The following is a 22,883-nucleotide window of genomic DNA, read 5'->3' on the forward strand; positions in this document are numbered from 1 at the left end:
GCCTGCCGAGTGCCGACACAGAGGTAGCCACAGCCGTGAACTACCGCACTGTACACTGGTTGATAAAGAGATAGTAGTATACTCGTAACAACTAGTATGACGACGGTATAAAGAATGAAAAAAAAACCACGGTTAGGTGGTATATATTATAATACAATTATGGTTGGACGGACTGCCTGCCGAGTGCCGACACAGAGGTAGCCACAGCCGTGAACTACCGCACTGTACACTGGTTGATAAAGAGATAGTAGTATACTCGTAACAAAAGTATGACGACGGTATAAAGAATGAAAAAAAAACCACGGTTAGGTGGTATATATTATAATACAATTATGGATGGACGGACTGCCTGCCGAGTGCCGACACAGAGGTAGCCACAGCCGTGAACTACCGCACTGTACACTGGTTGATAAAGAGATAGTAGTATACTCGTAACAACTAGTATGACGACGGTATAAAGAATGAAAAAAAAACCACGGTTAGGTGGTATATAATACAATTATGGTTGGACGGACTGCCTGCCGAGTGCCGACACAGAGGTAGCCACAGCCGTGAACTACCGCACTGTACACTGGTTGATAAAGAGATAGTAGTATACTCGTAACAACAACTAGTATGACGACGGTATAAAGAATGAAAAAAAAACCACGGTTAGGTGGTATATATTATAATACAATTATGGATGGACGGACTGCCTGCCGAGTGCCGACACAGAGGTAGCCACAGCCGTGAACTACCGCACTGTACTGTGTCTGCTGCTAATATAGACTGGTTGATAAAGAGATAGTATACAATACTACTAATATACTGGTGGTCAGGCACTGGTCACCACTAGTCACACTGGCAGTGGCACTCCTGCAGCAAAAGTGTGCACTGTTTAATTTTAATATAATATTATTTATCATGTACTCCTGGCTCCTGCTATAACAACCTGCAGTGCTCCCCAGTCTCCCCCACAATTATAAGGTTTATATACAATACATTGATGTGCAGCACACTGGGCTGAGCAGTGCACACAGACTGAGTCACTGTGTGACTGTGTATCGTTTTTTTCAGGCAGAGAACGGATATATTAAATAAAACAAACAACTGCACTGTCTCTGGTGGTCACTGGTCACTGTGGTCGTCAGTCACTAAACTCTGTCTGCACTCTCTTCTAATCTACAGTATCACAGCAATCTCTCTCTCTCTCTCTCTTCTAAATCTAATCTAAATGGAGAGGACGCCAGCCACGTCCTCTCCCTATCAATCTCAATGCACGTGTGAAAATGGCGGCGACGCGCGGCTCCTTATATAGAATCCGAGTCTCGCGAGAATCCGACAGCGTCATGATGACGTTCGGGCGCGCTCGGGTTAACCGAGCAAGGCGGGAAGATCCGAGTCGCTCGGACCCGTGAAAAAAAAAGTGAAGTTCGTGCGGGTTCGGATTCAAAGAAACCGAACCCGCTCATCTCTAGTATAAACCATGGATATGTATGTCATTTTTTGGTGTGTTTTTATTTTTTACAATCACTAGCCTCCTGCACAACTGTTTGTGTATGCTTCCTTTCAGGTGGAGTGCTACTCCTTGGTGCAGAAGCTGATGAAAACAAACTGAAAAACAAAACAAAACAAAAAAACAGTGCTGTATAATGGTCAATAATACATGTACCTATTGCTGAAAATGCATCATAAAGAAAAATAAGCACCATCATAATAATGAGCTAATGGTATTGCCTAGAAAACTATATACTGTCTGTTGTTGATACTATGTACACATTAGTAAATGTCCCTTCATTTGCTAGGGTGCCTCACACTCATCCAATTAATGGGATCACATTTACAGGGTTTACATTCTGAATCTTTTAACCTCTTCAGGGATATTGTCATATATGTGTATGTTTTCTTTTAAAGAAAAATAAAAAACAAAAACAACAGTATTATATAGCTCTAACATTAATTTGTCCCTAAACATGCTACACTAATTGAGGATATACTGTGTAAAGGGGGACATTTGTTTGTTTAGTCACCAGGATGCCTAGGGGCAAATGGATGGTCTTTGTCCTGAATATGCAGTCCAGAGAGGACTTCAGGTGGAATCACTTGCTGCAGTTCCTGCTCATAAGATGTGTAGTGCTCAGGAATTCTTCCTCCACCTGTACTGCATTCCTCACGATGTTCCTCTGCCATTTTGGTCTTCAGCACCCGCTTGATGTCATTAAATCTCTTCTTTATGTTTTTGACATCATGACGGCAGGTGCTTACGGCATTGATGGAATCTGTGATGTTCTCCCACATACCCTTCTTTCGTGCAGCAGATGTCTGGTGGGTACACCCACCATGGCGTGCACCCATGCACAATTTTCCTCATATAAGAAATGCACATTTCTCCCAGTGTGTGTCTTTCCTGGAGCAGGAGCAGGTGCCTCCACATCCTCCTCCTCACTCTCCACCTCCTGCTCCTCACTCTTCACTCTCAGCCTGCTCCACAAGCATCACCTCCTCCATCCTCTGCTGACCACTAGCTTGCTTCTATGCTGCTGATCCAAAAACACCAAAACAATTCTCTCACTCAGACTGAGCTCATAGTGCCCAGTACAACTGCAACTCTTCACCAATATCTCCCCTGGCCATACTGACTATGGTTGGTGATTCTAAAAGGATTAAAGCACCATCACTGTTATAGACCATAGAAAGAATAGAATAGAATAGAATAGAATAAAAACCTAGGATTTACCAAGAGGTGGTTACGTAAATAGTTATAAAACTGCCAGCAAGCCTGCTGAACAGAAATACACAAACTAAAATATAAAACTACACTCACATACAAAAAACACACAGAAACTAGAACAAAAAACAGAACAACTTAGAAAAACACTCACCACAATTAGAAAATTATCTTTCTTCTTATAGGGGGTCATTCTGACCTGATCACTTGCTGCAGTTCTTCGCAGTGCAGCGATCAGGTCAGAACTGATGGCTGTCATTGCCTAGCGAATGCCTCTGTCTAATTGACAGGCAGAGGCGGTCGCTGGGTGGGAGGGGGCGGCATGGCGGTGTTAGGCCGCCATTTTGTGGGTGCAGTCCAGCAAATGCTGGTGTGGCCGGACCGTGCGGGGGGTTCGCTGCAGCGGCTGCATGATATCACACGCAGCCGCTGCGACCCTGGGAGCGACGAGTAACTCCTGGCCAGTAGCATGAGCTGCGCTGGCCGGGAGTTATTCTTATAGTACAAAAGCATTGCCGCTGTGCAATGCTTTTGTAGTTGTGCTGGGGGGGGGCAGCCTGACATGCGTGGCAGACTAGCCCTGTGCTGGGCATCCCCCCGCATGTCAGTGTAACTGATCGTAGCTGTGCTAAATTTAGCACAGCTATGATCAGGTCTGAATGACCCCCATAGTTTTCTACAGCTTTTGCCTCATCCATTTACACTCCTTGCCAATGCACAAAGTGAAAGCAGACATCAGTTTGTTCCTGCCATATGATACTGTATCACCTGTTATTTATCTAAGCACCATTAAAGGAATACAAATAGTTTCACATATAGAGTGAGCTGCTGCTATGATATCAATTGAATTGTGCTTATATTCCACAATGGTTTTCATTGGAAAGTGCCCCCATATAAACACTCTGTGTCAGGTTGTAATTTTTAATCTGACATGAAAAACAACCTTTAGTAAATGCAAGCAATTTGACATGAAAACTGCTGTCAATTGACGGCAGTTTCCAGCAGGTACAATTGACTCCACACCCGCTGCTTAGTGACTGTAACCCAAGTGTTATGAGAACGGAGGTGGAATCATCTCCTTTTATCATATTTGGGTTGTGATAACTTATTTAAGAGGTCTCTTTCCCATGTATACGTTATACTCTATGATCTAAACCTTAATCTTAACCCACAAACATGCTCAGTTGATTACATCTAAAGTAGGTTCCTGTGGGATGGGATGGGGGCAGGCCTTGCCTAGCCATGAGGAAAGTATACAAGCCTAAAAAATAATGGAGAAATGAATTTCTCTAATATTGTCAACTATATATATGCAGAGTTTCTGAGGTATCTTGTTGACTGGCTCCACAGTCAAGATAATTATGGTGACTCTACCATAAACCACAATTTTTTACATGATTTTGACCTAATGTGCCTTCTCCACCAGCATGACCAGGAGATTTTGAATGAGGTAAAAGAACATCCCCATCTATGATTTGCCATCTCCTCCACCACACACATGGACTGAATGTCTATAAATCCATACATTTGCCTTTTTAAAAAAAAAATCACAGAGTTTCAATACTGCATGGCTTTCCATCCTTTTACCCTTTGGTAAGTGTGTGGTATACTAGCGCTTAAAGACTTATGGGCCCTACACACTTGCAAATGTCTGCGTGCGATATGAACGATCTTGTTCAGTAATGAACAATATATCATTCATAACGCTCAGTGTGTATGCACCAATGATGAACGATGCACATCCCCACGGTTGTTCATCATTGGTCTTCCCTCGTTCTGCATAGCAAGCCAATTCAGATGATGGTCGTCAAGCATTGAAATTGACAATCATCCAAATTAGAAACGTAGGCAAGTGTGTAGGGCCTATTACTTCATGTGGCCGCAGGACACTGCTCACATTCTCAGAGGTAGGCAAAAAGTTACCAATGATAGAAACTAACCCGGTGGCTTTTTTACAGGCTCAGTATTATATAAGCTCTGGAATACATAACTTTTCTACCTTGGACTGGACTAACTTCCTAGATCATTTACTTCTACCACCTGCGACTAGGTGAGCTATTGCTATTTATTACTGTCAGGAAGAGTTACCCAGTGGTTACCATTTCTGCACTTACTTCTTAAGCTATAATTAATATTTTCAACTGGTTTTGTGGACATCTTAATGCTAGTCTGTATTTAGAGTTATTTTTAAATATTTTCCATAATACTCATTTGTCTATTAGTTTCTGGTAAAGGTATAGACCACAGGTTCTCAAACTCGGTCCTCAGGACCCCACACATTGCATGTTTTGCAGGTCTCCTCACAGAATCACAAGTGTAATAATTAGCTCCATCTGTGGACCTTTTAAAATGTGTCAGTGAGTAATTAATACACCTGTGCACTTGCTGGGTTACCTGCAAAACATGCACTGTGTGGGGTCCTGAGGACCGAGTTTGAGAACCACTGGTATAGACCATTAGTTTTTAGCACATTGATTCATTATTGTATTTTTTTTTTAAAGTAATCTGACTTGGTCATATTACCACACACAAAAGTTTTTTTGAACACATCTCACATCTGCATTTCAAACTAAAAACCTCCTATTTAGCGGTACAGTATTTACTATAGGGAAGCTGCATACATTAAAAAACAAACAAAAAGGTGCACTCTAATCATTTAAAACCTAGCAGCGGAAGTTGCTAAACTGACCCAGACATAAATCTCCTCATTAAATTGTTTAGTCAGATGCTGCACATTGAGTCTAGGAAGAGACAATTGGTGCTCATTTGTTCACATTGGTATTCTCAAGAAACAGCATTAATGCTATACAGTAGCTTTTGTTCTGTTTTCTAAATAAGATCGTGTAGCTGGTTTTCATTTTTAGAGATACAAGGGTGCATTATTGTCTTCAAAGCTCTTGAAAGCAAACATCTACTGCAATAATCCAGTGCTACATCTAAATTGGGCTTGGCCACACTTGCATAATTATGTTACAAGAAGGTGAAACTACCCTTTTCCGGTTCTTAATGGAAATGCTGTCAATCTGTCATTTAAATGGAGAAATACAGTTATAGACATGGTGGATACTTAAAAATAACTTACTTACTATATTCTGCAAATACTGTATTTTCTAAGAATTCTGATAAAAAGTCATACAGTATGTTCACAAAATTAAAAGACAAACACCACCAATTTTTATTTACATCTTATTACTCCAAAACCAATAATAAAATAAACATCCTGCATAATTGATTTAAAGGGCTACCATATAAATTGAAACAAATAGCATTTTCTCATTTGTAGTAGTTTATGTATTGTTTACAAGCGATATAGGTTGTAACTCTTACTAATAACCCTTTCACACCAAGCTGTGAACCAGGGTTATTGTCAAGGTAAGCCGGCTCGACCTGGGTCCTGGCTCAGTGTGAAGGGGTCATTCATCTCGGGTCTGACTATTATTCCCCGGTCCGGCACAGGCCAGCTGCAGTGTGAAAGGCAGACCCGGGTCATATATGATCCAGGTCATGCTTTTAAAGTTGCTGATTGGTTAGCTCAGGAGAGCTAGAAGATTACGTTTACAAGCATCCTGTATGAACGCTGATGACCTGGGACCATCCAGCAGTGTTAAAGGGGTAAGTATAGCTAAAGACCTGCCTCTGACCCGTGTTCAGTATCCCGAGTTGGACACGGAACGAGCAGCAGCTTCAGTATGAAAGGGGTTTAACTCATCAATATTTTATTAAACAGGTATATTAAACCTACTGTATTATCCATTGAAGAGGATTATTATAGCTGAAACAAATTGTCTGTTCTGGGGTGTTCTGCGTCAGCAGAAGCTAGTGTAATAATCATTGGCCATAAGCACTGTCATCACATTGCCCACAGTATAGTCTTCTAATTATTTAACAAACTTGTGTGTCCATTACTAAATGATCATGTTTTCAGATTTATTTTTCCGTATGCAATTTTTTAGATTATATACATTTTTTTCTATAGTATTTAAAATCCATATAGCTTCTTCGCAATATATAATTGTTACAGTTTTATCACCATCTGATTGAAACAGAATTAAAACAATTATCGTATTCCATTATCTTCTGACTATTTAACAAAAGAGGTAATGTGCTTGAAAAAGTCAATTTGTTTTGCTTAATAAGAGACATAAAATGGATTGCTTACACTACGTTTTACAACTATAAATAATCTAGGGAGTACTAATTGCTACAATATGACTACTAATGCAATAATCTTTAATCTGCACAGTGAAATATCTCTCATAAAAGCTAAAAAAAAACATGCAATGTTCTTGATTAAGCAAAAGTGCGTAAAATAGAATCTGAAGTCATGCATGCAGTGGGTTAAAAGAGTGCATCATGAAAGGACATTCAAACAATATTATTATACCCCAGAAATTTTATTCTTGTTGCTGATTTCTTCTGTTTGTGGGTGGGTGATTTTTTCCATGGCTACATTACCATGGCAAACTGTTTTGTATGGTTCAGCTGAATAAAAGGAAAACAATGTGATACATTTGCAGAATAAAATATTATCTTTCAGTAAACATGTAAATAAAAAAAACAGTAAATGTGCCTTATATATGTGTATCCTTTATTTATTATTTGTATCTTACATAAATTTTAATGAAAACTAATTTCAAAATTCATATACTGTACACAGTAAAATATAATTAAAGGCAAAATATGACAGTGGGCAAAATGTACTAAGCAACAGATTGTAAACCCTGGTAGTTTTGCAGCAGTTTAGTTTTGCAATCTGATGATTTGCTAAGGACGGGTTCAGAATGATTAACCAACGGACACAATACCAATGGTTACAAACATTCCTTAAAAACGCATGTTGTCATTTCGACATTTCAAATATCCGTATTCTGATGTCGGCATTTTGAACATGTCAGCATAATGAATGTCAGTGTTTTGGCTGTGTTGGTATTTTGACTGTTGGCCTGTGGTTGTTGGGATTAGGACCATTGGTATTGTGTCCATTGGTAAATCAACTGCTACCCCTAAGGACATAACTGCCACAAATTTGCAGAGAAAGCACACTTTACAATAGAATAGAACAGAATTGAATATCAAAGCTCCTTCAATGTTTTACACTAAAGAAAGAGAAGAATAAAATAGAAATCCAAGATTTATAAACCACCATAATACTACCAGCAAACCCACCAAACAAATAAGTAGCATCAGAAAAGCAAGTTGGCTGAAAAAGCAGGAAAATTAATTGATTTTGACAGTCAGCAATTGAAAAACTTGAATATTTTCCAATTGGGATATGAAGGATTATGATGTCTCTGAACAGACATGACTGTTCTTAAACAGAAATACACAAACAATAATAAAAAAAAACACAAACACAGAACTACACTAAATTATCACACACAAATATCACACAAAGGGCTTAAAAAAAGACTATATCAAAACACACCCCAAATAGACATATACAATACAAGAAACATGTGTGCATCAGGGACGTGCAGTGAGGGGAGGCAGGGGTGTCATAAGTACCTTCTTTATATTAATCTATTAATGTTGTTACATTACATTAGTTTGGGAGGCACTGATAGCATCACACTCCATTTAGGCCTAGATGTCAATCATGGCACTCTAAGTCAACAAAACACTTAAAAAACCTCTCATGTAAAGTTGAGCATCAGTGGTGAAAATCTCGTACTCTAAGTGACTTCCTTGCATATAAGATTATCTAACGATCCTATTGTAATGTCCTGGAAACTGCCAAACACACATACCTGTATTTCCAAATTCTCATCTGTGCTCAATCCTCTAACCGCAAACAACTTTTTTAATACATTTAAATAACTTCTCACCCCTTCCTCACTCAACCCACCAACCACTATCAATGCACAAGATCTTGCTTGCTAAAGTGTGACAATCAACGCAAGCCTGCAAGGGTACACATTTACACCAATTTGGCTTACATTTGGATAAACATACAAAATGACACAAAGAAGAACCCTATGTTGACCATATCCATGATGACCTTTTGACCCTGTCAACTTTTTGTACCTGTCCACCTTATGCATATCAACCATATTGTGTCGACCTATTAACTGATGACCTAATTATGGTCAATATAATGAACCATGCCTGTTAATAGATACTGTAGGGAGTTTGCCCTGGTGTTATCTCTGTCTAATTGGTGTATTATAAGTAATATATTGTTCTCATGAAATGTGATTACAAAATAAAAAGAAAAGAAAATGAAATATATTCCAACATGCACCCGTCCTAAGCATCTGCACAACAATATACACTATGATCTCATTTTCTTTTCCTTTCATTTATAACCACATTGCTGGGAGAACATTATATTACTTTTACACACAATAAGACATAGAAAGCACCAGGACAAAATTCCATATCTAATGCCATTATAGTTCATTTTTACAGATAAAAATCTGCATTTTAGTTTGAATTTGTGCATTTGTAAAGATGTGCCCTGTGGGCACATCTGTGTTGCTGTCCCTAGCTGGGGGCAGCGCTGGGGCAGCTTGTCTGTCCCCAGCGCTGAGTGTGCGGCGGCGGGTGTCTGGTGCAGGGATCGAATGTTTCCCTGCACCAGGCTGTCGGCGGCGAGGAGCGGCGCGGCGGCGCTTTAAACTTGGCCCCGCTCGGGCCGCCAATCAGAGGCGCCGCCCGCGGCTTTTTGAATCCGGCGCCTCCAGCGAGCCAATCGCGGCTCGCGGGGTGCCGGCCAATCACAGAGGGGCGCGGCGAGCCAATCGGTGCTCGCCGCGTCACAGGCCCCGCCCCCGGCGTCTGACGTCATACGCCGGGCGGGAGAAGAAGAGTGAAGACTCCACCGGGGAAAGAAGACGCAACAGGCGGGAGCGGAGGACAGCGCGCGCGCGGAAGAGCGCGAGGAGAAGGCCAGCGGTCGGGCTCCGGGAAGAAGATGTCCAGCGGCGGCTGGATGCGGAGCAGCGGAGGCGACGCCGCTGGCCAGGACGGGTCAGCGGCAGAAGACGGTGCCGGAGGCCCCCGGATTAGGTGAGGCCTCAGTGAGGCTATCCTTCCCCCTCCCCTTTTCCTCCCTCGACCACCAGGGACGGGCATTAGGCCCGAGGGCACAATTCAGGCACTAGGCCTGGGGCGCAGATAGGAGTTTGGGGTCACTATTTTATTAGGTGGTTTGGGCATTAGGCCCAAGCCACCCTCCCTGTGGCACAGTTAGGCGGGCATTAGGCCCGGGGGTGTATTTTGGCCGATTAGGGATACGATAAGGTGACCTTGGGCACAAGGCCCAGGTCACCCAACGGGCAGCAAGTTAGGCGGGCGCTAGGCCCGTGGGCGAAGTCAGGCCTCCGGCCTGTGTGCAGTTAGGGGGCGCTAGGCCCAGTGAATCAGTGTTTCCCCGAGGTGAGTACAGGTGGCCCTGGGCGCTAGGCCCAGGCCACCCTGAGGTGCTAAGTAGGCAGGCCCGCTCGGCCTGAGCCCCTAAGGAGAGAGTACGGTAGGTGGGTGAGCTGTGCGGCCCCCACTACTGGGTGTTCTGAGTCGGGTAGATAAAGGGACCGTACCGTCGCTTGCATTGTGTATCGTGATGTATGTTACCGTGCGGGGCGATGTGTGAGCTCGTTAAGTGTGTTAGTTTTGTTGCACCACACCCACAGAGCTAGTTTGAGGGCTCTGCCGTAGTTAGTATAGGGTGTGACACTAGGTTAGAGTTAGGCCCTGCACGGCTGTTTGCTTGTTTGTTTATCTCCTTACAGGGACCTGTAAGAGAAGAAGACGTTCGCAGTGCGAAACTGACGGTGAGTAACATCTGTGTGAGTTTGTCCCTTGTCTGTCCCCGAGCGCCGGAATCGGGATTGCTCACGGACGTGAGAATCCTTTTCATCACACTACATGCGAGAGCGCGAGTGTGTGAAATCTGGGTGGCTGAGGCTTTGTGCTGGTGATGACCATTCACCCAACCGGTGAAGGTCGCGGTCACCCCTGGGGTATCCCCTGTTCCAGTGGAAGAAGGGTCGATACCCCCTTTAAGGTAAATTATTCTCTCCTCAGCTCGGTCGTCGGTCAGCTCCGAGAGGGAATCGCCGTGTCCGGATCCGACTGAAGAATTCCAGGTCCGTTGAAGGTTCCGGTACCTGAAGGTGAGAGAGAGCGGCACCTGGTGAGTACCGAGTCTACACCTGCACGGCAGCAGGCACCCCACCACACAGCAGCCGCACCTCTCACACTTTCATGCTGGAATTTTGCATGCATCTCTGTTGCAAATTGGCTTTAAGTGTTACTATTGTTCATAATGTAAGTACTATGCAGCTGATCACTGATTAAAGTGTAAAACTTAAAAAGTTTTTTAACCTACTTCACAGAAATGCAAAGTTAGATACTTTGAACTGTTTTTAGAACAGCTGTTCAAATTCAATATTGTATGTACCCAAAGAAAATGTCTGAGGATAACTTGTTTCCCTTATCTCCTTCTGTATCACTTCTTAGAAAAATACTTCACAGAGAAAAACAATTATGCACCCAACGTTGCTGACGATATCCATTAATCTTTGTACTTAGCAATCAAAGTGATGTTGTGCTTAGAATTTTACTTTTATATATAATATTTAGAATATAATTTTTAAGTACAAACCAAGTGCATGAAGGTTCTACAAAAAAAAATCTAACTTTACTTTTATTTTTGTAGGTGGAAAAAGTAAAATGATAGTTATACAGTACTTCAGGGGAACCGTGTAGGATAAATCATGCACATAGAAAATACAGTAAATTCTACTTAGTTAACCAGTAAGCACTAGTTCGATAGATCTTTATTACACTTTTTCCATTGAAGTGAAAACAGATTACCTGTGGTATAGTGAGACATAGGCACAATGGATTAAAACTAGTGATGTGCACCGGAAATTTTTGGGGTTTTGTGTTTTGGTTTTGGATTCGGTTCCGCTGCCGTGTTTTGGATTCGGACGCGTTTTGGCAAAACCTCCCTGAAAAATTTTTGTCGGATTCGGGTGTGTTTTGGATTCGGGTGTTTTTTTACAAAAAAACCTCAAAAACAGCTTAAATCATAGAATTTGGGGGTCATTTTGATCCCATAGTATGATTAACCTCAATAACCATAATTTCCACTCATTTTCAGTCTATTCTGAACACCTCACACCTCACAATATTATTTTTAGTCCTAAAATTTGCACCGAGGTCGCTGGATGGCTAAGCTAAGCGACACAGGTGGCCAACACAAACACCTGGCCCATCTAGGAGTGGCACTGCAGTGTCAGACAGGATGGCACTTCAAAAAAATTGTCCCCAAACAGCACATGATGCAAAGAAAAAAAGAGGCGCACCAAGGTCGCTGTGTGACTAAGCTAAGCGACACAAGTGGCCGACACAAACACCTGGCCCATCTAGGAGTGGCACTGCAGTGTCAGACAGGATGGCACTTCAAAAAAATTGTCCCCAAACAGCACATGATGCAAAGAAAAAAAGAGGCGCACCAAGGTCGCTGTGTGACTAAGATAAGCGACCCAAGTGGCCGACACAAACACCTGGACCATCTAGGAGTGGCACTGCAGTTTTCTAGTGAGAGGATGAGTGCTTCCATCCTCATGTGAATCTGAACCACTGTCCATGAACATAGGCCAGGGCCTCAGCCGTTCCTTGCCACTTCGCTTTCAATTTTGATTTTTGGGTAATTTTACTGAACTTTTGTTTTTTGGATTTTACATGCTCTCTACTATGACATTGGGCATCGGCCTTGGCAGACGACGTTGATGGCATTTCATTGTCTCGGCCATGACTAGTGGCAGCAGCTTCAGCACGAGGTGGAAGTGGATCTTGATCTTTCCCTATTTTAACCTCCACATTTTTGTTCTCCATTTTTTAATGTGTGGAATTATATGCCAGTATCAATAGCAATGGCCTACTACTATATATACTGCGCACAACTGAAATGCACCACAGGTATGGATGGATAGTATACTTGATGACACAGAGGTAGGTAGAGCAGTGGCCTTCCGTACCGTACTGCTATATATACTGGTTGTCACTGTCAGCAAAACTCTGCACTGTACTCCTCCTATATAATATAATGGTGGTACCCAGTCCCCACAATAAAGCAGTGTGAGCACAGGTATATGCAGCACACTAAGCACAGATATGGAGTGTTTTTCTAGCAGACAACGCATACTGGTGGTCACTGTCAGCAAAACTCTGCACTGTACTCCTCCTATATAATACAGCTGCTCCCCAGTCCCCACAATTAAGCAGTGTGAGCACAGATATATGCAGCACACTGAGCACAGATATGGAGTGTTTTTCAGGCAGACAACATATACTGGTGGTCACTGTCAGCAAAACTCTGCACTGTACTCCTCCTATATAATACAGCTGCTCCCCAGTCCCCACAATTAAGCAATAAGCACAAATATTATTAATAAACGGAGAGGACACCAGCCACGTCCTTTCCCTAACATTTCCAATGCACGAGTGAAAATGGTGGCGACGCGCGGCTGCTTATATAGAATCCGAATCTCACGAGAATCTGACAGCGGGATGATGACGTTCGGGCGCGCTCGGGTTAACCGAGCCATACGGTAGAATCCGAGTATGCCTCGGACCCGTGTAAAATGGGTGAAGTTCGGGGGGGTTCGGTTTCCGAGGAACCGAACCCGCTCATCACTAATTAAAACATAAATTATAATGAAGTCTATCTATCCCATTTGCAATACGTGACATCAAGAAAAAGCATATCATTCAATAAAGCTTGTTATGATCTTATATTGTTGTGCGATCTTATATTGTTGTTGAGTTTCTTACTATGACAACAATTGTACTGCTGAAAGAACAATAGCTCTTTCAGCAATATAATAATAAATGCAATTTAGAAAGTATTTTGTTAAATTTAATATTCCACATACTGTATTATATTGTACTGATTTCACTACTAATAGCTAGAGATGTGTGTCAACCCCTGTCTTGGAATGATTTGTCATTGGGTTTTGGTTTTGCCAAGACTGTCCTCACATGTTTTGGCTTTGGGTTTGGTCTTGATTCTGTTTTATTTTCTAAATAGTGATAAAACAGCGTATTTTTGTTCCTAGAATATTATTAACCTCAATAACATACATTTCTAGTATTTTCTTGTCAATTTTGACCAGCACACAGTTCACAATATTGTTTTCAATAATGACAAAAGGCTGTGTCAAGCTGACTGATTACTAAGCATCAGAGCAGCTGCACAAGCACACAACATTTTATAGCACATCTATGAAACATTGCCACACAGAAGTGGCAGTGAAGAAAAGTGGTGCAAGATGGAAATGTCCTTGGGCCCCTCCCATCCACCCTTATGTTGGTTATTAAAAAGGACATACACAGTTTAACAAACCATGCACTTCACCAACAGGAACTATCAATTTTGTAGCTAAAGTGCTTGCTTTGTTTGGGCCTCCACAAAACAAGGTACCAATGGGCTTAAGGCAGCTATCGGTGTTGTTGTTAATGGTGGGCTTAAGGCAGATCAGCTATTGATCTCTACAGTGGCAAGACAGTGATCTAATGATCTTAATGATCTTTACAGTGGCAAGATGTCATCGCCATTAGCATCCTCACTCTCATCAGTGTTAATATCATCTTCACACAAAATGAATTCATCCACCATTACAGAAGTCTCTGTACATTGACATAATTCTTTCCTTCTGCGATGCAATTGCAAAGTGAAGGTCTGCGTATGTGCGCTGCAGACGCTGCACATGCCAGATGACCGCTACATGGTAGTCTGCGATTTTATGATTTTTACAACTCAAACTGAATAAGTGCCGCTGCTCGGAATGTCAGCACCAGCATCCAGACAAGGATCACAATCCCGGTGCCAGAATCCTGATTGCCAAGATTCTGAACAAGAGTTTGCATAGGCTGTGGACAGGTAAGCCGAAGGAGGTGGGGGAGATTAGGTTTAGGCTGCAGGGGAAGAGTTATGGGCAGGCACTGGGAAAGGGAGGGTTAGGCTGCAGGGAGTGGGGGTTAGGTTTAGGCACCCCCAATGAGACTTAGGGTATGGCTGCAGGGGAGGGATGCTTAGGTATATGCTGTGGGAAGGAGTGATTATGTTTAGGTACCATTGGGGAGGGTTAGGACTATCCTGCTGGGGGAAAAAAGGTTAGGTTTAGGCTGCAGAAAGGGAGGGTTAGGTGGGCAATGGGGGAAAGTTAGTATACTTACCTACACCGATGGGATTTTCACCATCTGGATGTTGTGGTCGGTCTTCTGACTTCTGGCATCCCGACCGCCAGCATATCATTATCCAACCCGATGTTACAATCAACTGAAGTCAACTAGAGATGTGTGCTGGACCATTTTTGCTGGTTTTGGTTCTCATTTGTCCTTCGGTTTGGGTTTTAGTTTTCGCCCATGAATGGTTTTGTTTTGTGTATTTTTCCAAAACATTTACCAAAAAAGCTAAAATCACATCATTTGTGCCTTTTTTTTGTTCCTAGACTATTACTAACCTCAATAACATGAATTTCAACTCAACTCTGACCACTTAACAGCTCACAATATTGTTCACCAACACAGGCCAAAGGCTATCTGGCTAAACTAATCAACAGAGCAGCTGCTCAAACACATAACAGTTATTTCTGTTTAAAAATGTTTTACAAATTAGTAATGTAATAACAATAACCAATTGAACCAATTCGCAAGTACTTTCAATAGAAAACAATTCAACACATAATTTACTAAGAATCATGTGTGGGATATTATTCCTCTAAAGTAGTAGTAGTAGTAGTAGTAGTTTATCTCTACAATCAACTGCTTTTGCAGCCGTATTTGACTGTAGCAAATTGGAGATTTACTAAGTGTCGATTGCTCCCTTGTTACAGTACATGATACAAGAAGTTATTCTTTGCCAAGAAAATGAAATTGTACCGACTATCCATTTAACTACAGATATATGGATAAGCAGTATTGGTCAAGTGTAAGATTACATGACTGTGATAGCCCACTGGGTGGGTGTATTGCCTTCAGCACCAGTATCTAAACACAATGCCAACTCATTCTTAGACAGGATACTTTCTGTATAACTGGCTTCACAAAGTAGTATACCATTGCTAATCTGTTAAAAAAAACTCAGGGATTTGATAAGAAAATGGTTTATTTTGCTAAGATTGTACGCAGGATTTGTCATTTCTGATAATGCAATGAACATTGTATGAGCATTACAACTGGGTGATTTTCAACATGTATCATGTCTAGCACAATGTCTGGGCTGTTTCAGCATTCAGCAGTGGCATGTAGAACATTGCACAGCAACTGCAATTAAAGTTTCATTTTCCATGCCACCAACTGAAGCAAGAGGTAGTAACCATATGCTTCAGTGACTGGAGGAACATCAGCAAGCCATAAAGACATGCACATAAAGCATTGAGATAGGGAGAAGGGGGAGCATGCTGGAGAATACTCTCGGTTTTATAAAAGCTACTGAAACTATTTGAAATTGTAACCCATAAAGAGAGATATTGCCAGCCAGAGTCAGGACATACCCTTAATGAAACTACTGGAAATTAAGCTAGAGTACAGTGGCTGAAGGAGATAAAACTAAAGTAAGCAATTCTGCTAAGTACAATTCTTTGTTCACTTCAACAGGACCCAAGGGTTTGCAACATCTTGATATTGCTTCTGTACATTTTGGCAACCATTGGCGGGATGTAATGCAGTCCGAGTTCACCGGAGGTACGAGTTTCCAGCGGATCTCTGACATTTTTTTAAAGGGACAATCAATTACAAGGCAAAACCATGCTTAAAAGAAATGCCTTCATATATTGGAACCTCTACTGTGACTCAATCTGAAACAAGCATCAATAGAATGGTGGAGGATTACTTTAATGATAATGTACAAATTAGCATCTTACACAGTTCATTTGAATACTGGGAAAACAAAAAGCAATTTGGAGCTCCTTATACAAACTACCTATGGTGTATTTAGACTGCCCACCCTCTACCTTAAAAGAGTGTTTAGCACTACCAGGAATCTTCTGAGCAATCAGTGTACAAGGCTACTTTAAAAAAAAAAGTGGAAAAACTGATGTTCATCAAAATGAACTCCAAATTCTATGAGGAATACCCTTGCCACCAACTACAGAGACTGTAACAGAGGATTTCAGTGGAGATGAGCTAGTATTGTGTGATAATGTTATTAACAATAGTGATTAGTTTGGTGAGGATGATGACATCTTCAGCTGCGAGGATAATTAACACTGTTAGCTGTAAGCCCATTGGTAGTTTGGTTTAACCAAACCACTAAAATATTTTCTTTTGTGGATGCCCAAACAAACCAAGTACTTCAGCCACAAAAGTGGCAGTCTCTGACAATGAAGTGCTTGGTTTGCATGCCCTTTTTAATATACAACATAAGGGTTAGCAGGAGGTCCCAAGTAAAATTCCTTAATACGCCACTTTTCATTATGGGCGTTGTGAAGGTATTGTTTATTTGAGAGGTAGCATATATTTTACTTTAATTACAAGGGATTTTGGTGCCATATCAAAAGGATAAAAATACTGACCACATGCAGACAAGTTTACAAGTCTCCATGCAATTATCACCACTATGCTTCTGTACAATGAATGCACAAAGTGGTGGTGACAGTATGAATATGTATAAGCTATTATAGAGAATAAAGAAGTCAGGTGATTATTTTAGCCAAAATTAATTTGTGGAAATACTAACAGGTGCCCTCTGAGACTTTCTTTTATATATGATGGGTAAAGAGCATCCTTGTTCCTCATTTCAGTTTTTCCTCCTTTAATAGATGTTGAGTATCAGCTCCAGTTTCTCAAAATGTTTCTGGAGGTCACATTAACAGCATATATATAACACATAGACAAAACACTGGAGTCCATGCACATATCTATTGGTCATGGAGGAGAAATAATGTAGATTTACTGTACATGTAATCAGAATAGAAGTGGTACTGAAGACTATAGGAATTAGTTCACCTAGGAAGAGGCATATATTGAGTGCAGAGGACTGAAGATGTGAGAACTCAGTGGTTAGAAGCAATTCAGGTAAGGAGATGCTTTGTCTAGAAACAGAGATGGATAAGCTGCACTAGCTTATAATGAACAAGAAATAATAAATACAACTAAGGTCACTGGGTTAATTGGAGCTAGTGATCCATGGATTAAAGGTGCCTAGGAGGAAAAGCAAGACAAAATGAACCATAGATTTTGCATAATGGAAGACCATTGGTGACTTTCAAAAGGCTGTCTTTGTGGAGCGAAGAGGATGGAAGTTATATTTGAGTAGGTGGAGGAGGGACTAATAGGTAACAAAGCTTTTGACAACCAGTTCACATAATGTGGAGGCTTATGTATGGAGATATCAGGTTGGTAACTGTTATTGGCCGGTGGAAATATAATTAATTCTGTTTTGGAAATATTGAGTTTGAGGTGGTGAGAAGACATCCAAAAGGTAATGGCAGAATTCAGTGATGTGGACCATTACCAATGGTGACAACATGGGGTGGATAGGTATATTTGAGTGTCATCTACATAAAGATGATACTAAATCCGAGAGAGCTAGTTTGCCAAGAGATACTGACATAGTTAAAGAAAGCATTAGGGTCAGAATTTTGTTTTTTCAAAATGGGTGTAATTACTGCATGCTTGGACAGGGATTGAAAGATATCAGTAGAGAGTGAGATTACAAATTGTGTTTAAGTTTGGGATAAGCAAAGGAGACAGAGCTTTACTAAATTGTGAGGGTATATGATCAAGAGGAGAGGTAGTGTAGTAGGAGGAAGAGAAGAATACCTGAGAAAGAGCATACCACTTCATTTTGGATCCTTTCAATCTTGCTCTTGAAGTAGGAAGCAAGTTCTTGTGCACCATTAGTATCTGGTGGGTTGGGTGAGGAAGGGTTCAAAAGTGATTTACAGTAAATGTATTAAAAAGTGACTTGGGGTCAGCAGCTTGAGCAGAGATGAGAGTTTGGAAATATGTTTGTTTTGCAGTGTTCAGGGCATTACGATAGGAGTGGTAGATATTCTTATATATAAGGAAGTCAAGATTTATGCCACTGATGCTCTACTTTATGTGAGAGTTTTTGAAGGTGTCTTGTTAATATAGAATGCCACGGTCGACATCTGGTTCTACATTGAATGTGAAAGGTAGTAGGAGCCACTTTATGAAGGGCTGTTACTAGAGTTTGGTTCAGGTGTGACACAGCAGTCTCAGGAGAGGTGAATGTAAAAATAGGTGAGAGCAGTTGTTGCAGAGAGGTGTAAAGGGGTTGAAATTGAATAGTATTAAAATTTCTGCAGGTCAGAGAAAGTTTGGTAGACTTCAGTGGCAATGAGCTTGAAGAAATGGAAGAGTTTGCAAGTGATAAGGTTGTGATCTGATAGAGGTAAAGGAGTTTTAGTGAATTTAGAAACTGAGCATAGTCTGATGAATACAAGATCAAGGCAGTGGCCCTCCTGATGAGTAAAGGAGTCAGTCCATTGGGAGAGGCCAAGAGAGAATAGTTTGAATGCATAAACAGCAGATTTTGGACTTTGGACTCTCAATAGGGATATTGAAATCATCCATGATGACTGTTAGAGGATAATATAATGACTGTTAGAGGATAAGATGTGAAGGAGCCAAGCAGAAAAAAACTTACAGAAATTGATTGGGTTGCCCAGGTGGGTGATAGGTAGCAACAAAACACAGGGAGAAAGGGGGGAAAATCCTGATAGAATGTACTTCATATGATGTAAATGAGTGTGATGGAACCTGTGGTAGAACAGTGTATGTAAAATATTAGGGTAGTAATATTCCAACCCCACCTCCTTTACTGTTACTAGGTATGTGTAAAGTGGAGACCACAATGTGATAGTGCTGCAGTGGAGGCCATGTCTGATTATGTGAGCCAAGTTTCTGTTATAGCCAGCAGATTGAGTGTTAGTTATGAAGAGTTCATGAATGTATGTTCATTTTACAAATGGAGTATGCATTCCATAAGCACATTTTAGTGTTTTGGAGGGTTTTAGGAGGCATAAGATTTATGAGGTTAGCCGGATATCTGTGTGGCTGCATATCAGATGAATTTGAGTAGGGCAATCACTTGGGGTCTGGATTTGGTGATATGTCACTGGCTAATCAAAGCAGAAAAGAGATATATAGAGTTATAGGAGGCTTGTGAATTTTTTATGGTGACATGGTGTGGATGTAACAGTCAAAGTAAATATATATGGATAATTGAAGCAGCAATGTGCAAAGCGGGGTGAGTTGCAGGGAGATTGAATGATGTAATAATCTTGGAGCAAATACCAGGCAATGATATGAGAAAAAGCATTTTGTTGTATGTGGTGTGTTTGAATAAGTTAAAAGTTATTTTGGCTTTGTGTAAAATAGTTGAAGTTACACAAGTTTTAAATACCTCTTTTTATATTGTTCAATGTTTGTTCAACTGTTTTTTAACTGTTCATTTTTTAAGATGCTTACAGTTATGACACTTTGGTCAGGAACATGATGATCAGAATCTCAACAGCGAAATCCCAATGGATCCTGGTGACTATTCTAACCCTATAACATCAAGCGCTGGGAGATAAAATTCAAAACTTCCCTTTATGAGTGTGATGAGAAGGTGTTTTTTTTCTTCCTCCTCTACTTCTTAAGGGGGAGACTCCAATCCTCCATTCACATCAGGAATCATGACATGTAAAAGAATATAATACAATGGTGTAGTATGTCTTCACTGGGTCACACTTCACCCCAGTGATTCGGATTAAATGAACAATGGGTGTTGAGCCTCCACCAAATCTTCAGAAAGTAAACGTACCCAAACTCACAATATAAGAGTATGTTGTAAACATATAAAGGTGTCTTTGTGTAAAAATACAGTAAAAAAAGACCATCTGAAGGGCGTACCCCAACTCACAGTGACTAGGGGTGAATGAAGCCTATAAAGGTTTCTTTAGGTGAATACTTCAGATCATAGCGTACCCCAACTCACAATTCAACAGATGTTGATAATCATATCACGGTTTCTTTCACTCTCCAAATAGCCCGACAGAAAGATCGATATGAAGAAATTTATTCCATAAAACTCATAAAAATATTCCCATTGGAATGTCCCAAAAAAAATTAAAACTTGTATTTTTAAAAAAGGAGCATAAATGAACAATCACATCACCTGGCTTGGACACCTGGTGTATATCACCTGAGCATGCAATTTCCGGAGTTCTTATCGGTGCATCCAGGGTCCAAGGTCCAGGTGGAAAGAACAGAAAAAACAAAGCTCCTGTCTGCTGCCAACGCATTTCAATCTCTGCAAGAGATCTTTATCAAGGCCTTGAGTTGGGGTAAGCTATGATCTGAAGTATTCACCTAAAGAAACCTTTATAGGCTTCATTCATCCCTAGTCACTGTGAGTTGGGGTACGCCCTTCAGATGGTCTTTTTTACTGTATTTTTACACAAAGACACCTTTATATGTTTACAACATACCCTTATATTGTGAGTTTGGGTACGTTTACTTTCTGAAGATTTGGTGGAGGCTCAACACCCATTGTTCATTTAATCCGAATCACTGGGGTGAAGTGTGACCCAGTGAAGACATACTACACCATTGTATTATATTCTTTTACATGTCATGATTCCTGATGTGAATGGAGGATTGGAGTCTCCCCCTTAAGAAGTAGAGGAGGAAGAAAAAAAACACCTTCTCATTACACTCATAAAGGGAAGTTTTGAATTTTATCTCCCAGCGCTTGATGTTATATGTTGGTCATTTTTTGTATCCATTTCTGTTCACAATAGAGGTTGGTGATACCTCTAGAGCTACATATTGTTCAGCTGCAGGGTGCGCCCGAACAGATCCACTTTGTCTTTTTGTTTTTACTATTCTAACCCTATCCATCCAACAGCCTAACCATCCTCTCCTGCAGGATAACCCTAATAATCCAATCCCACAGCCTAACCCTCCCCATAGTGCCTAAACCTAACCCTAACACTAACCCATAACCTAATAATCACTGTCGGGATCCATCAGTATTGTGAACATCAGGAATCTGCTGTTGGGATAATGACCATTATAATCTGGACCACTAGGATCCTTTAACTACATACCTTCCATGCATTCAGTTTGCCTATAGTTGCAACCATAGCGGCTCTGTCAGGTGCAGTTGGAGATGCTATCACTGCTGATTCCTTTGTAGCAGCAGTAATAGCACTGTATAGTAATGCAGAAGGAGGTACCTACAAGGCTGCTAGGAGAAATCCTGGGCCCCAGTACAACAGCTTCCTGGGACCCTGTGGCCCTCTGGAGGTAGTGTGTCCACCGCATGCTGGGGGCATGGCCACACTCCTTTGAAGGCATGTCTAGCACATGATAAGCACTCACTTACAGGAGCATGGCAGGACTCCCAGCCAGGGTAGTAGGGAGCCTGGCTGGCATCAAGTAGAGTTATGGTAGATTTACCATGGTTAACTCTCTTTCTGTGAGGTACACTGGGTTCCACAGGGATTATATTGGGTGTACAGTGGATTACAGGCTAAAGCTTTAGGCTGTCCCAGGATGCACTGGGGTCTCCTCTGTTACCCCACCTCCAGGCACTGTCAGCTCAGTTTCGTTAACCAGTTTAATGTAGGAGCAGGTAAGAGAGAAGGCAGATGTTAGTCACATAGAAACACATTCTCACGACAGGAGAAGGGACCAGTGGCTAATGACATACAAACCCATAGAAGCTAGGTGCTTCAGGGTGGGTGCCCTGTGTGAACCCAGTTTACCTCACAGAAAGAGAGTTACCCATGGTAAGTCTACCATAATTCTCCTTTTCTGCAGCAGGGTATTCCACAGGGATTACATTGAGTATTTCCTAAAGCAGTTCCTAAAAGCAGCAGGAGTAGGGAGTCCAACCTGCACATAAGCTTGGGCAATCACCATTCTAATTCATCTGGCCAAGGTTTGCTTATTCGCAAGCCAGCCACGTTTGTGGAAACCAAACAGTACAAAAAGGGTATCCGTCCTCCTGAGGGATGCAGTCCTCTCCATATATATATGGAGAGCCCTTACCACATCCAAAGACCGCTCTTTGGAGGACAAGTCAGAGCTGGAACCACAATCACTTGGTTAAGGTGAAAAGATGACACCACTTTAGGTAAGTAATCTGGGTGAACTGCCCGGCCACAACGGATTATTAGAAAGGATGGACGACAGGACAAAGTGCTTA

At 41.4% G+C, this 22,883-nt stretch overlaps 1 long non-coding RNA gene across 1 annotated transcript in view; it reads right to left on the minus strand.

Annotated features, from left to right (window-relative positions):
• Window positions 1–7,086: 7,086 nt before the first annotated feature.
• Window positions 7,087–22,883, minus strand: part of LOC134960950 (uncharacterized) — a 123,394-nt gene continuing 107,597 nt past the window's right edge. Inside the window, exon 3 of the long non-coding RNA XR_010187839.1 lies at window positions 7,087–7,189. This is a non-coding gene — a long non-coding RNA (uncharacterized LOC134960950). The remainder of the gene's footprint in view (window positions 7,190–22,883) is intronic.

Source organism: Pseudophryne corroboree, chromosome 1 (assembly GCF_028390025.1).
Source record: "Pseudophryne corroboree isolate aPseCor3 chromosome 1, aPseCor3.hap2, whole genome shotgun sequence".
Classification (NCBI taxonomy): Eukaryota; Metazoa; Chordata; class Amphibia; order Anura; family Myobatrachidae; genus Pseudophryne; species Pseudophryne corroboree.